At 42.0% G+C, this 15321-nt stretch overlaps 1 pseudogene; it reads left to right on the top strand.

Annotated features, from left to right (window-relative positions):
• Positions 1-1149: 1149 nt before the first annotated feature.
• LOC132354586 (uncharacterized protein C3orf38 homolog) lies at positions 1150-14325 on the top strand (annotated as a pseudogene).
• The last annotated feature ends 996 nt before the right edge of the window (positions 14326-15321 follow it).

Genomic DNA, 15321 nt, shown 5'->3' on the forward strand with positions numbered 1-15321 from the left:
GCCGCTCGCTGGATCAGAGGTTCCCAAACCTCTGCGACGCCGCTCAGCCCTTCGCAGCCCTGACCCCTCCGAGGGCCCTGGTTCCCTCCCTCCGGAGTCGCGACATCCTTCCCCCGCTCCGCCCCGCCCCGCCCCCCGCCACCTCCGCGAACCTTTAGAAGTTTTGTTGGCGGAGGTTCCCGGGACCGAGCCGCGCGCCACGCCCCCATTTGTCCTGGGCGAACTGAATTCCTCCGCTGCGGCTTCACCTTCCACCTACTCTGCTGTCCACTGCCGGCTCCGGAGCAAAGCCTTTTCCCCCCGCAGCACTTTTTGGTGTTTTTTGTTTTTTCATTTGATTTTTTCCTTTGTATTCGTTTAGGATGATCAGAGTTCCCCGGCAACTGGAAAGGAGCAACCTCTTAGGAAATGAGCCAATAAATAAGGGGAGAAATTAAGATTTAAAAAATTATATCAGCTACAATTCCAAATCCATATGCCCAGTTTTTAAGGGATTTTTTTTAGTGTTGCTTGCACTAGTGTGTGTGTGTGCGCGCGCGCGCGCGCTCGCCTCGCTAAAGGAGTTATATGTCCTTTCCTAAGCGGTTTCCTCTTTCTCTTGCCTCCCCTGACCCTATATCCTCTCCCTGCGCTCCTCGGAGAGCAGGTCAGGAAGGGATACAAATCGCCTTGCTGTTTAATGGAGGGAGGTGGCCCGTGGAACCTGCATGGGGTGGTTTTTAATTCCAGTCCGATTTGTTCCTGATTTCTTGGCTTCCTCGTCTCGGCAGGACGCCCCGCAATGTGGGCGGTAGCCTGACCTCCTCATACCCACCCTTGCAAGCTGTGCAGGCTGCTTTCGGGGCGCGCTGCGGGTGCTGACCCGGGCTGGCAGCGGCAGCAGAGCTAGGGTTGCAGGAAACTCACAGGGGAAACTTCTGCTTCCTGTGCTCTATCTGACGTGGAATTTAAGTCCTTTTTAACCTTCCAAAGGGGACCTGGTGGTTCCGACTCGGTGCCTGGGTGGAATCGCTGTGTTTGTGCCGGTTGAATAAATACTCAGGACTGGACGTGGTTTTCTGTTTATGAAGTGCTAGTCCCAACCTATTCTGTAAACTAGTGACGAGCTTGTTAGGTTCCACTGCCGTAAAGCAATGGGCTTTTACAAGGATGGACAGTAAGTCCTGCCAAGCTTTAATGCCTCTTTGTGTCCTAAAATTGGACATCAACAATCTAGTTGAGGTTTAATACTAACTTGAGCTTTAATATATTCTAGTTTGTCTCTTGGGATTTCAGTCTGACTTGCAAAAGTAAGACCAAAAAGAAAAAAAGAAAAAAAAGAAAGGCAGTTTTAAAGTTATTCTGAAAGTATATGCAATCCCATAAATGTTTACAAACAAAACATGCTTGGGTTTTCCCATCTGGAAAATGGTGGTCGCCAAGTTCCCTTCTAGCTCTAACATGGTAGGATACCATGCGTTTTGCTTTTACATTCCCAGCACAGGTACTTCCTTTATGTGGGTATTAAACACCCACACTATGTAGGAGACAGGGTTCTAAGGACCACTCACACCACATCTAGCTCTAGGGCAGCTCTGTACATTAGAAATAAAATATAAGCCATGAACACAAGCCTCATAGGTCATTTAAAACGTCTAGCAGCCACCTTAAAAATGGTAAAAAGAAGCAGGTGAAATTAATTTTACTAAGATAGCCAACATACCTAAAAATGTGATTTTACCATGTAGTCAATGTAAAAATTACCGAGGTCATTTATGTTCTTTCTTTTCATACCAAGTCTTCAAAATCCAGTATGTGTTTTACACTTTCAGCACTGCTTTATAGGGACGAGCCACATGCCAAATGTTCAGTCACCACGAGAGCTAGTGGCTCCCATGCTGGACGGCACAAATGAGGATGTTGTTCTTGGTGAGAGGAGTGTCTGGTGTCGATGTGCATGGATTCGTGAATGGTTCTCCTCAAAGAATTTTGGGTGCTTCACGGGACCTTTCATACCGCCACCCTTCCCCCAGAACACTGACCCATCTCGGGAACAACGCTATGGCGCTCCACTGCCCCACTCCTTGTTTTAGGAGCTTATGATCTTAATGAGACAAAACATACACACACTCTTTAGAATGCAAAATCGCGTCGTGTTCAGCTGAACACAGGTGTGCTGCCCACTCACCAGATTCACATCCAGCTCCTGGATGTGCCCTGTCGCTTTCTGTCCCAAAGCACATGGTGTTTCGACCTAGAATGTACACCCTCTTCATCCCTCAGATGTCAGCTGTACACATCTTTAAGGATGCCTTCCCTCTGCATCCCCTGTCCCTGGTTTGATCACGTCTCCTGGTACAGATTCTCAAAGTTCCCGGCAGTTTCCTTACAGACTTGATGAGGGTTTGCAACGTTACGGGTGTGTGGTGATGTCTGTGTTTCCCCGTTAGAGTCTGAGTACTGCAAGGAGCCGGGAACCACGCCTCGGTGGCACACCTGGAACATCTAGCATATTACTTGGTGCAAGGAGATGCCTGGTGAAGATCTGTCGATGAACTAATGAACCTAGAGGATTGGGGGCTGGGCATCCCAGTCTGAGAGAGCACCACAGAGAAGCCAAGAGACGGGAGGGAGCATAGTGCAGTGTAAACCGCTTGTGTTTCAGTGTGAACCAAGTGTGGGCTGGCCTGGGGAAGGCACCGGGGGGACTAGAATTAGCACAAAAACAAGACTAGAGAAGAACGCAGGAGTCTTGATAATTAGCTAGAAATAAGGAGGGAGATTTGGTGGAGGTGCTGGATTTCAACATGTGTCTTAAGGAATTGACTGGGGTGGGGGACATGATATTTTAGATCACAAGGAATAAGCACTAAGGTGTCTGCTGCAAGACACAGACAATAAATGTTGAGTAATGCCCTGTGACCGAATCTTCATTTATACTTATTTCAGCCCTAAGGAAGTGTTTCAGTGCTCTCTCTTTTAACTTAAGAGACAAAAATGTTAGGGTCTGCGATCTTCAGACTTCAAATTCAAGTGGCTGATTTCTTGTGCTCAGTCCAGGAAGAGTGAAGGTAACATTTTAGAAAATTACTCTGCGAGCTGAATGCTGGGTTGGTTAGAAAAGCTTGGATGCAGACAAGCCAGTGGAGAGTCCAGAGTTAGATGTAAGCCTCGAAATCATAAAATCCCAAACTGTAACGTTAGCAGAGGGTACAAATAGAGAAAATCTAAAATATCTTACAAAGAAACATAAAATCTGTGATAGGGCAGATGTCGCAGTGAAAGAAAGCTCAGAAGCCATTCCAAGTATCGCCACTGAATGGGTCCTTCTCCAGTTGGCCTGATGTGTGTTTGCTAGTCGGTTTTTTCATCTGTCTTTGCAGTTGGGCATGCTGGTGAACGCTCTAAATTGACTTGGGGACCTGCGAGTAGGATTGGAGAAATGGAGCTGAGTAGGTAGCAGTCAAATGGCCAAGTGGGAGTTGAAGGTAGATCAAGTCACTATCAGAACTGAAGACACAGCGTCGGACACAAGACCGTTCTCACCAAAGGATGAAGCAGACGTGACAAGAGGTCCCAGTGACTATTTTGATCACTATGATCCTTACTCATCTCATGTGGGGGGCAAAATGGTTTTCCCAATCTCAGGTGACATGTTGATTAATATGTATTAATGGCTATGCTGTGAGTCATTAAGAGTTCCATTAAAATAGAAAGATCACCAAGAATTCCCAAAGTAAGTGGAATTTAAGAAGGACCTTGTAGAAGAAGGAGTAAGAGTTTTGCAGATGGAGATGAGCATGGTGGTAGTTCCAGACCGAGAAACAAAATAAACAAAATTATTACAAGACAATATTAAGAAGTGTTCTTACCACCGTTAGTGACCAATATTAGTCTTCGTAGTTTGGACAAGAAAGGATGATGAGGGAGAGAGACTAGTGATATCCCCTGAAGGCCAGACATTGTGCTGGGTGCTGGAGCTGCTCCTACTAGGTCTTACTCTGAGTGGATGCTCAAGGCTTTTCTTGCCATTTCTAATGTTGGAAGAGGCCAGAGTTTCCCCAGATATAGCCCTCATCCTGGGAAATGTTCCATAGCAAAGTATTCTGTGATCGAATAAATTTGAAAGACTACCCTCTCTTGAGCATTCCTGATAAACATTAGCATGTTACAGTCTCTGAAGTGACTTTTCAGTAAAGATACCAGTTAAATTTTGCTTAATCCAATGTTTTCCAAGGCTTTTGGACCATGGACTCCCATTACCCATGCCCTATCCAATAATATTCCTTGTTCTCAGGAACACGTATCAAGAAATGTAATCCTAAACTTTACAAAGGCTTGCTGTTGTCAGGAACTTCGAAGGACAAATGTTTTCTGAACGTACAGGAGCCTCAGCTACAAATAGTGAGGGTTTGGTTTACTTTGAGACCAGGTGGGGGACATTTCACCAAGTATCTGGATTTTTCTTTGTTCTATTATTTCTCCAGGGACCCACCTCCCCCGAGGGATAGGGCTTTAACTAAGGTCTTGACAAATGGTAATTTTCATGAATTATTGATTTAGCCAAAAATAATTGGAAAGCTTGATAATTACACAGAGATTTTCTCATGCATCTTGCTTCTGTCCTGAGTCAGTTCTTTCCGATTCTGTGACATATGAAAGAAATGGGTGCAGGTTTTGAAATACACCTTATTAAGAAGTGAATTAGCATGCAAAAGGATCAAGGGACATTTTCAGTAGACTGACCACTCAGGTTCTCAAAATCTCCAGGCTACAATATAAGTTAAGCAAGGAGAAATAAGAACTGTTAGTTGAAAAGCAGGACCTATTTAAATAAATAATAGAGAGCTAAAAGTTGATTCAAGGAGGGCTATATGGTTATTTTTTATTTATTCTCAGTTTCTCTTCTGAGAGTAGAGGATGCTGAGTCCATAATTTTTTCTTCGGTTTATTATAATATTGGTATTTCTTTTATTTAAAAGATATCACATACTTCTTATGGTAGTAGGTCAAAATTGAGTTAATCTTTTAGGTGAACTTTAGAAGGATGTGGGGCATAAATAATAGACCTGAAGGATAAGGGCCGTCAGAGTGAGTTTCCTTGGTCCTCCACCTCTAGAGGAGACCTTTAAACTCTCCTTATGCTATAAGAGAAGGAGGTATGAGTCAGAGGGAAAGGAGGAGAGCGACAGCCTGGTGCTTCCTATCTGCCCCCCTCCCAAGGCAGGAGCTGGAGGAGAGACATCGACCCCCTGGATGAGCCGAGGGAATCTGAGAGCAAAGGGGCCTTGTGCCTCGGTCCCCAGGCAGGACCCAGGGAAGCGGCGAGCCTCAAAGAGTTACCCCACCTCAGAGCGGCTTGACAGCAGAAGAGGAGAAGGGCTGTGGATTCCTCAGAAAGCACCAGCAACAACTCCCGAGGGGCCCCTCACAACTCCAGAGGCACGGAAGAAGAATCAGTCAGCTGAGAGGGAGCAGGGTCTGGGGAAGGATGCAGGGTCTGGGGAAGGATGCAGGGTCTGGAGACGCCTGGGGGTCTGGAACAAGGCATGACGCGACTGTGATAGGCGTGGGCTGGTGACCAAGCACAGGAAGGACAAAGTACAGCCCATCAGACGCCCAGTGGATGGGTGACAATGGCCAAAACCCAGCTTCCCTATGATATCTTGGCATCTCTAAGACCAAGCAAGAGATATGGAGTGGGAGCAGAGACTGGGGGCAGGGGGAGGGAAGGGGAGGGAGGGGGAGACCTGAGGGTCCCCAGAAGGGACTGAGATTACATTTCTGTCATTGTGAAAAACAGGCGCTAAAAATGGAAATCCAGCTCCGTTTTCAGAAGCATGAGAAAGTTACTTTGTGCACACCTGATTTCCAGCTTGAGACGTTTGTGCTCATTACACTCTCTGACGTAGGTGTAGACCCCGAGGCTCAGTTAACTCATCAGAACATATAAGGCATGCCTTGACACACCCATGCATAGCACCTCTTTCAACAAATGTTTTTATTTTCCTTTTTAGTTCTGATTATTGTCTCTACACAATCATATAGCTTTTCCAGACATATTATTAAGCAACTGAGTGCAAGACTGCAAGATTCATTACTGCTGATATTTTTCTGCACATTGACTTGGTCATTCTATCCATCTGATCGCCCCTTCTCTTTAGCATTCTGCCCTTCAGCTGCTGGCATAATATGAGCTGGGGCTGCAAAGATAATGCTTATCTTTACTAATTAAACACTAAAAGCCCAAGCTCACCTCTGAGCTTTTTACAGCTTAGCCTCTGACACGGCTCTCACTCTTTTAAAGGATTTGGAATAATTCAAATCCCAGACTATATAGGAATGTGATTTTTATAGACCATTTGCCCAGGAAAAAAATAACATTTTTAGACATGGATATATATTGATTTTAAAAAATAGTTCCTTCTTTGTATATGATTAGGTCTCTTTTTTTCCTTTATAAACAGGGGAATTCAATCCAGTGTACTAAATATCTCAAGAGATTATGAATGAGACCAGGGAAAGTTACCAAGAAAGGGATATTCTGAGTACGTTTCTTACCTAAAGAATTTCTCTGTGTTGTAAGGTAACCATTCAACGTTTTCCCCCCACAAATGATGAACTAGTTTTCCTAATACCTATTCTTTCCTTGCTGACTTGAAATGACATGTTTCTCTTATATTTAGCTTGATACGTACTTGAATCTGTCCTGGGACATTTTATTTTGTTCTGTTCATCTGTTACTATCTATCATTATAGTACTATCATTATAGTACTTACCACACTATCATTATAGTACTTACTATGTACTATCACTGTGAGACTCCAAACCCTAAACTACCATTCCAAAATGTCTTGACTATTCTCACATCTTTATTTTCCTAGAAATTTAAGTTTATTAGATCAATTACCCCCCAAAATATGCTGTTTATATTTTTACTGGACTTTAATTTCATTTACTGATTTCTTGAGGGGAAATTCAGGTATATATAATATAATATAATATAATACAATATAGTCCCTTCCAAGAACATGGTATGCCTTATTCTATATCATCACCATTATTCTGTTCTATTGAATTATATTGCATGACCACAGGAAGAATTTTTCATTGTCTTCATAAAATTCCTGCGTCTTTTGTTATGGTTATTCCTGTATGAGTTAAATGTATGATTGTTTTGTAAGTGAATCTTTCCGCAAGATATTTTTCATGATTTTTCCTTGATATATAAGCAAGTTATTACCTTTTCCACATATATTCAATAACTGGCACCCATAATGGATACTCTTACTAGTTTCAATGTTTTTCAGTTAGACAATTATTTAATCTCTAGTTGACAAAAATTTTAAATCCTCTTTCCAAAAAGTCTAACTCATTCATTTTTCTTGCCACATTGCATTGGCTAGAACTATAAAAATAATGCAAAAATGATGATAAAGGGCTTCCCTGGTGGCGCAGTGGTTGAGAATCTGCCTGCCAATGCAGGGGACACGGGTTCGAGCCCTGGTCTGGGAGGATCCCACATGCCGCGGAGCAACTGGGCCCGTGAGCCACAGTTGCTGAGTCTGTGCATCTGGAGCCTGTGCTCCGCAACAAGAGAGGCCACGATAGTGAGAGGCCCGCGCACCACGATGAAGAGCGGCCCCCGCTCGCCGCAACTAGAGAAAGCCATCGCACAGAAACGAAGACCCAGCACAGCCATAAATAAGTAAATAAATTTTTTTAAAAAATGATGATAAAATATGATGTCTTTCTTCTGTTTATGCTATTTATGGAAAAATTCTGTATTTGACCTTTAAGTATGATGTTTGTTCTTTTTTCCACTAAGGAGTCTTCATCTTATTAAAGAATTAGCTAACTTCATTTCTAATATAAAAATACACTTTAATTATAAATGAGATTTTGTTTAAGGCCTTTTACAGATACTGAGATACCTGTTCTTTTTGGTTTGTTTTCTGTGATGTAATATTTTATGTTACATCAATTTGTGTTAATGTTGAAGTGTACTCATATTCACCTCCTTGGTAATGCTATATTATTATTATTATTTTATTTTGCCATTGTATGTGTTTTGCTAAGATTTTATTTGGGATGCTTGTATCTATATTCATTCAAAAGGCTAAACTTTTATTGTATTCAATTTTGGTCAGGTGTTTTTATTATGATTAAGCTGGCTTTCTAAAAGGACACGAGAAATTCTACATTTTTTCCGTGCTCTGCAAGAGTATAAATTATTTATATGAGAGTAATATAAAAATTATCCATAAAGCAATTCAGATCTGGAGCCCTAATGGGGAAGGATATTCATCAACAATTTTAAAAAATCATGGTTGTTATATTCAGATTTTCTAACATTTCTTGAGTCAGTAATTATTCCTTAAAATCATTCATGAGAATTTAGATCAATATAGTCAAGTGAGCATGCTCATTACCTTATGGGGAGGAAAATAAAGGAAAAAGTGTAACAAGTGTAACAAGTAGACCAGAAATGTTGCAGAATGCATGAAAGCAAGACAGAAGAATAGAGTAGATACAGGGAACCAAGTGCTATCCAACATGCTGTAGGGCAGCGGTCCCCAACCTTTTTGGCACCAGGGACCGGGGGGGAGGGGAGCAGCTGGCAGGGGGCGGTGGTTGGGAGGAGATGGTCAGGCAGTAATGTGAGCGATGGGGAGCGGCAGATGAAGCTTCACTTGCACGGCCCAGGGGTTGGGGACCCCTGCTGTAGGAGACGCTGTCACAGAGATGAGCGTGGTCCCGTGTAGTCTCAATGCCATAGTCAACAGGTGGGTATGAAAAGTGGAGGAGTAATTCCTCAGGGTGATGAAATGGGAAGCAGTGCTCAACCTCCTCCCTCTGCCCCTCCCGCCCACACTGCTTGCGGTGTGGCCCCGCAGTGGGAAGCCCTCAGAGGTTCTGGTTCACAAGGGGCCAGCCCACCCAACCCAGTAACCCTATCGGTGACCAAACTACATAGAAAAGCATAGGCAGAGAAACAGAGGGTCTTACGAGACTTGCAGAATATGAATTCACTGTTTTTGTAGGCTACAAAATAGTCAAACATCAGTAATAACATTTGGTTAACCTGCTTTGAACCACCAGGAAAGATCGATACTTAATTGCATTAAAAGAAGGAACAATATCCACAGGTAAAATTGCAAAAAGAAGAAGCAGAAACACTTTTCAATAAGTAAAATTAATATTGTCAGTGATGATCAAGAGACCACTGCATTCATAGAAAAGAATCAACTCGACTTCTGCCTTAAGATTGAAATTTCTTCACAGAAAATCTCTTTGCCAATACCTAAAGAAATGAGTAAAAATTAAGAAACAAGCTACCTCTCTCCCATTACAAAATGTATCAGGAAAGAAGGGAGGGAGGGAGGGAGGAAGGAAAGAAAAAGAGAGGAGACCTAATTCAATTTGAGCAGAGCTGGGGATAAACTTGATTCTGCTCCTATGTCTGTTTCAATACCTAGAAACCATTCTGGTGAAGAGACATAAACCTGAGAAATTTTACTAATATTCCCAAGTCTGGAGAGATGAAAACTGAGGAGGGAGCTTTATCTTTTGACTCTTCTGATCAATAAGTAATAGAAATTACTGCTGGGGAGCAGTGAAAGCATGAGATATATTGCCGGGTGGCCTCATCCAATTGCCAGAGTAAAAACACTGATGATAGAAAAGATTTTCAAGAATGAGCAAAAAAAAAAAAAAAAAAAATCTAAAAGAGTAATGTGAAAAGTATATTGGTGTTGACTTTTAGGAAGGTGAGTTACCACCCTCTATCAAACTAGAAATGATAAATCCTTCCAGGAATTTATGCTAAAGAAATACTTGCACTTGTGCCCAAAGAGGCAGAGATGCTCAATTTCCATGTTGTTGATAACAGCAAAGTTGCTAACATCCTAAATGTCCATCAACAGAGACGTGGTTAAGTAATTTAAAAGGCTACCTTCCCAAGGAACACGCTGAAGCTGTAAAATTGGATAAGGTAGATCCACATGTCAACACTAGATTTACCATCAACTCATTTGCTTAAGTGAAAAAGGAAGTTCCAGAGCAGCATGGACAATATTATCTCACATGTGGATTTTCCCATATGACACCGAAGACATAAATACACACATATGTAAATGCCTCAGTGGGGGAAAACAATGAACATTCAACTCTTGACGGTGGTTATCTTTAAGAAGAGGAGTTCAAGAGATATGGAAAAGGGGATTTCTTGGTTTTGCTGTACTTAATTGTTTGATTTCTTTCTATGACAATATGCTTGTGTTTCACTTGTATAATATTTGCTTAATAGACATAAAACATGCTAAAATCATTCTATTCAGCAGTGTTCAAATTGTGTATAGTATTCAATTATAATTTTTAAAATACTGTATCCGTTTATTTCATGATTCTAATTCTTATTTAGTACACTTGTGTTTTAGCCTCCCCTCTATTTTTTTAATTAAGCTTCCCAGAGTTATGTACGCTTATTTATTTTGTTCAAAAACAAAAAACTGAGAAGTAAAACTACCATTTTCTATTTTCTGATTCATTGATTTTTGCTTGTAAGTTTATTATTTCCTTTCTTCTTCTTTCCTTAGATGCATTTTGTTGTTCTGTTCTAGAATCTTGAGCAAGAATAGAGATCATATTTTATTTATTTTCATTTTTTGGTTGTTCAGTGATGGAAGTTTTTAGGGTTATAGATTTTATCTAAGTAGAACTTTGTCTACATCCCAAAGCTATTATTCTATGTGCTGTTTGTATCGAGCTAATGCTTGCTTGCTATGGGCTGGGCACTGTGTTATGAACCTCATATACAAGGTAGGAACAAACACTCTGTCTCATTTTACATGGGGGGGAGCCAAAACATCTCTTTGGGGAGTGAGCACTCCCTCATTCTTAGCCCATGTGGCCTGGGAAGCATGGATCCAGCCTGCTTTACGGGGGTGGGCACAAAAGCCAGAACTTGGCCATAGTGATTTGTTCACAACCAGGCCAATGACCCAAACCCAGTTAATTAAAACCTTTCATGAGACTTCTACTAAGTCTTAGGGAAAAAATACACTCTTTATCACGGAATCTTTAGTTACATAACAAAATGGAAACAGGTGTCTTTGCCTCCTTGTGGATAGAGTTTGCCTGAGATTGAAAACAAACACAAGGGTGTGAAACTGTACTGTCTAAGAGCAGGGGAGTGAATTTATCCAGACATGTAGCACAGTAGCCCACTTGGCACTTGCGGCCACGAACTTAAAGTACAACAAATCAGCACAGTTGTATTTTCTTGAGTCATGTGCAGTTTGTTGCCTGGGTCCAGGCTGAAATACAACAAGATTAGGGACAAACCAAGGTGGAGTTTGTCAAACAAATACTCTGAAGTCAAAGAAGAAAAAGGAAGTTAAGGGAGGGATTGTATGAAAACCACAGAACCTAAGCTGAGTGGGAGAAAAGGGAAGGTGTGAGTGTGTATCAAACAGTGAGAAATGGTAACACCAGTGGATCTGAGGTGAGTGACTAGAGAAATAAGATGTGATGTTACAAGGCTTTTGGAGATAGTGCAATTATTGGTCATGATAAGACCTAAGGCAGTACTTTTAAAACTGTTTTTGACCTTGACCTAGAGTAAAAAATACATTTTTCATCACAACCCAATACACATATACATACATGCATCTCTACATGCATCTCTCTCCATATATTTTATTTATTTATTTATTTATTTATTTATTTATTTATTGGAATTGGCTCATATGATCAGAGAGGCTGGCAAGTCCAAAATACTAGCTTTATGCTAGATGCTTTACCTGTATCAAGTCTAAACCTTACAGCTCTCCTACAGGATCTTAGATGCTGGGCCAGGCTCAGAAAGTGGAACAGGTGTCAGCAGGGGTGCGTGGCGGATCTGCCTGGCTGTGATCTTTCCACTCCACTGCACTTGCAGTGATCTGGGGGCCAACGGTGTGCCCCAGAAGGCTTCTTAGCAAATGTTCTCTATCAATGTGGCCAACACACATGACTTCACAGGATAGCAAGCATTTGCCACCAGCCCTGCTGGTCCTTTTGTAGAACTAACCTTGCCAGGTGTACCTCTAGCATCCTTGGATCAAGTACCAATTATAACTGAAGTGCAATGTCATTAGTCACACAATTTTGAGCAGCTGCAGTTTAACTTCATTAAATTTACATCACCAAACTGACATAATGAAGGACTGCTGACAGAAGGAAAATAGGTATAAATCATACCTTCATGTACATTTGAATCATGGTGGAGTCATATCTAATACTCAACCACTAAGTGTAGACACTCTTAATTCAGTAAAATTTATCATTAAAAAATCCTTGGAATTTATACACAGATGAATTTCTGATCATATCCCCGTTATAGAAATAAACTGGGATACATCAGATCAAACCTAACATCCCCATTTTACAGACGAGGGACTGAGGGGTTATATGAAAGAGTAACTAACATTTATATTGTGCTGAGTTCTGGAGTTGAAATATCTGGGTTTAACCCTGACTCCACCATCTGTCAGCTGCCTGATCTTGGACAAGTTACCTAATCTCTCCTGGCTTCAGTTTCCTTTTCTGTGCCATGAAGATAACAGTAATGTGATTGTCTATCACAATTGAGTTGATGTGAGCAATAAATGAGTTAATACATATAAAAGGCTTTATAGAGTGCCTGACTCATAGAAAGTGTTCAAAAATGGTAAGTATGTAATTGCTATTATTCCCTTTTACTTACTTTTAGACATGACAATGGGAACATCTTGCAGCCAAACTTGTGGGATGGGTGCTTTATATCTTGTTTTCGAGGGTATCTCCACAGCAGGAATAAAGGACTTTAAAACATGTAATTCTCTTTGAGGAAACAGTGGTTTCTTACTGGAGAAAACTGGAAGATTGTGAGCTCCATGACAGTGAAAATAAATCTGCCTTCAACACATTTCCCCAGCACATGGTGGGTGTTCAGTAGGTCTTTTCCAACTGACACACTAACTGACCATCTAGTTAGAACAGAAGGCAGGCACTCGAAAAGCTCATTAACAGTAAAAGGAAGAAAATAAGTGCCCATCAAAGAAATAGAATTCGGCCAAAGGAATGCCAAAATGGAATTTATAATGTTCATGGATCTAATGAAAATGTATAATTGAAATGATATTTAATGATACAAACGATAAGCAGTCAAATGCAAATTGTGCAATAAAGATCACGCAGGATTAGGGTATCTGTTGCCAAGGTGCCAGCCTGGTGGGCCTAAGGGGGCGACGTTATTGGCATCCTCTCCCCCCCTTTTCTGGGGGTCGAGAAGTCGGGGCTCAGCTACCCAGAGATGGAGGGCTGTCGTAACGTGCTCGGCCTATTGGGCAACGACGAGATCGTGGCCCTGTGCGACACCATCACCAACCGCCTGGTGCAGCCTGAGGGCCACCAAGATGCCATTCGCGCAATGTCAGTGTACAAAGTGCAGAAGAACTTCGGAGGCGTAAAAAAGTCCACCGAGAAATCATATTTAAGTACTTGGCAGCACAGGGGGTTATTATACCTCCAGCTACTGAAAAACACAATCTTATTCAGCATGTGAAGGATTACTGGAAAAAGCAGTCACAACTGAAACTGAAGGAAATGCTAGAGCCAGTTAAGACAGAGGACATTAGACTCTTTGAACAGCAGGAGAAAGAAGATAAAAAAGCTGAAAAGTTTGATTTTCGTCGATTAGGTGAAGAATTCTGTCATTGGTTCTTTGAACTTCTTAATTCTCAGAATGCTATTCTGGGACCACCTCAAGAAGAATGGGGGCCACAGCACTTCTGGCATGATGTCAAGCTTAGGTTCTATTACAACACATCTGAAACAAAATGTGATAGACTACCATGGAGCAGAAATTGTGAGCCTTCGTCTGCTGTCACTAGTGAATGAAGAATATCTTTTTCTCAGTCCCACACTAAATTCCCCTGGACTGAAACGCGCTTCTTCTCCCCATGGTCTCATTATGGTTGGAGTTTGCTGGGACCGTCCACCGAGGGAACACCTGTTTGGGCATTTTTGAACAGATTTTTGGACTCATCCACTGCCCTTTTGGGGAGAATACTTGGAAAATCAAATTTATCAACCTGAGAATTATTGGAGAGTCCCCTTGCTCCTGGGACATTAATGAAACCAGCTATTACACTTGAACCAAGTGATCTAGAAGCCTTTTATAATGTAAACACTTTATGTGGTCCAGTGAAGTACGACTCAATGTACGGCAGGCACTGGATAGTGGGACTGGAGACCAAACTTTATCTAGTGGAAAGGAGGCATTGTTGAACAAAAGAGAATTAATTTTACCTAGCCCTTGAAGCATTGAGTACTGTATGTCGGTCTGAAAAATCTTGTATACAGAAATTCTTCCAAATACTACATCAGTAATGTTTAAATGATTTCAGATTCGGGGATTGACGTATTTTAGCTGAAATGTCTTTCTTGACTACAGGCTAACATATTATGTGAACACTTGCCTCCTTCTACTTGAGTTGCAGCAAATGATCTGAAAGCTTCATGCAATTCATCAAATAAATCCCACTTTAAAATGTTGTTAAAAAAAAAAAAAAAAAAAAAAAAAAGACCACGCAGGATTAGAAATTCAGAAAAGAAGTTGCTCACCGAAGGCTGGAAGAATCAGAAGCCTGAGGAGAAGATTCCTTTTTTTAACGCTTAGAGTTTGGGTAGGTGGAAGGAAAGGAGAGGACTTCCAGGCAAGGGGAACGGCATGAGTAACAGCATCGAGGTGGCGATAAACGTGGGCAGAGACGATGAAATGAACCGGGAAGAAATGACGACTCTTTTTAAAGGTTCGGCGCGTGGTATCTTGGCCGAGCTGCCCACAGTGGCCGGTGCAGTTTGCGACACCGTTTTTTGAGCTCCTCCTTGCGTTCAGGAAAGAGGAGGCCTCTTTATCTATATATGGATGCTTGGGGTCACCTCAGGTGCCTCATCACAGCCTCCAATTTGGAAGAGCCCAGTAGCCCTCCGAGAAATGACTGGACCTCACCCATAGGTAGGGCTATTTACAAACATGTTTGAGAATTTTGGAAAGGGTGTACGTGTGCATGTGTGTGTGTTATCTAGTTTACAGGTATGGAAAAGAGGGCAGTTAGTGACAGAAGGAACGACAACTCGGGGACAGGGCAGTCACGAGGTGGTGGCCCTGACATCAGTGTCACGTTGTGATCAAATTAGCCCCTTCTCAGGGTCTCTCTGGGTGGCAAAACTAAAAAGAGCTGTTTCACCAGGATCCCAAGCTGCTCTCCTGGAGCTGAGCAGAATCTGAAGGGACTTAATCACCCAGTGTCCCT

Source organism: Balaenoptera ricei, chromosome 20, assembly GCF_028023285.1.
Source record: "Balaenoptera ricei isolate mBalRic1 chromosome 20, mBalRic1.hap2, whole genome shotgun sequence".
In the NCBI taxonomy this organism is placed as follows: domain Eukaryota; kingdom Metazoa; phylum Chordata; class Mammalia; order Artiodactyla; family Balaenopteridae; genus Balaenoptera; species Balaenoptera ricei.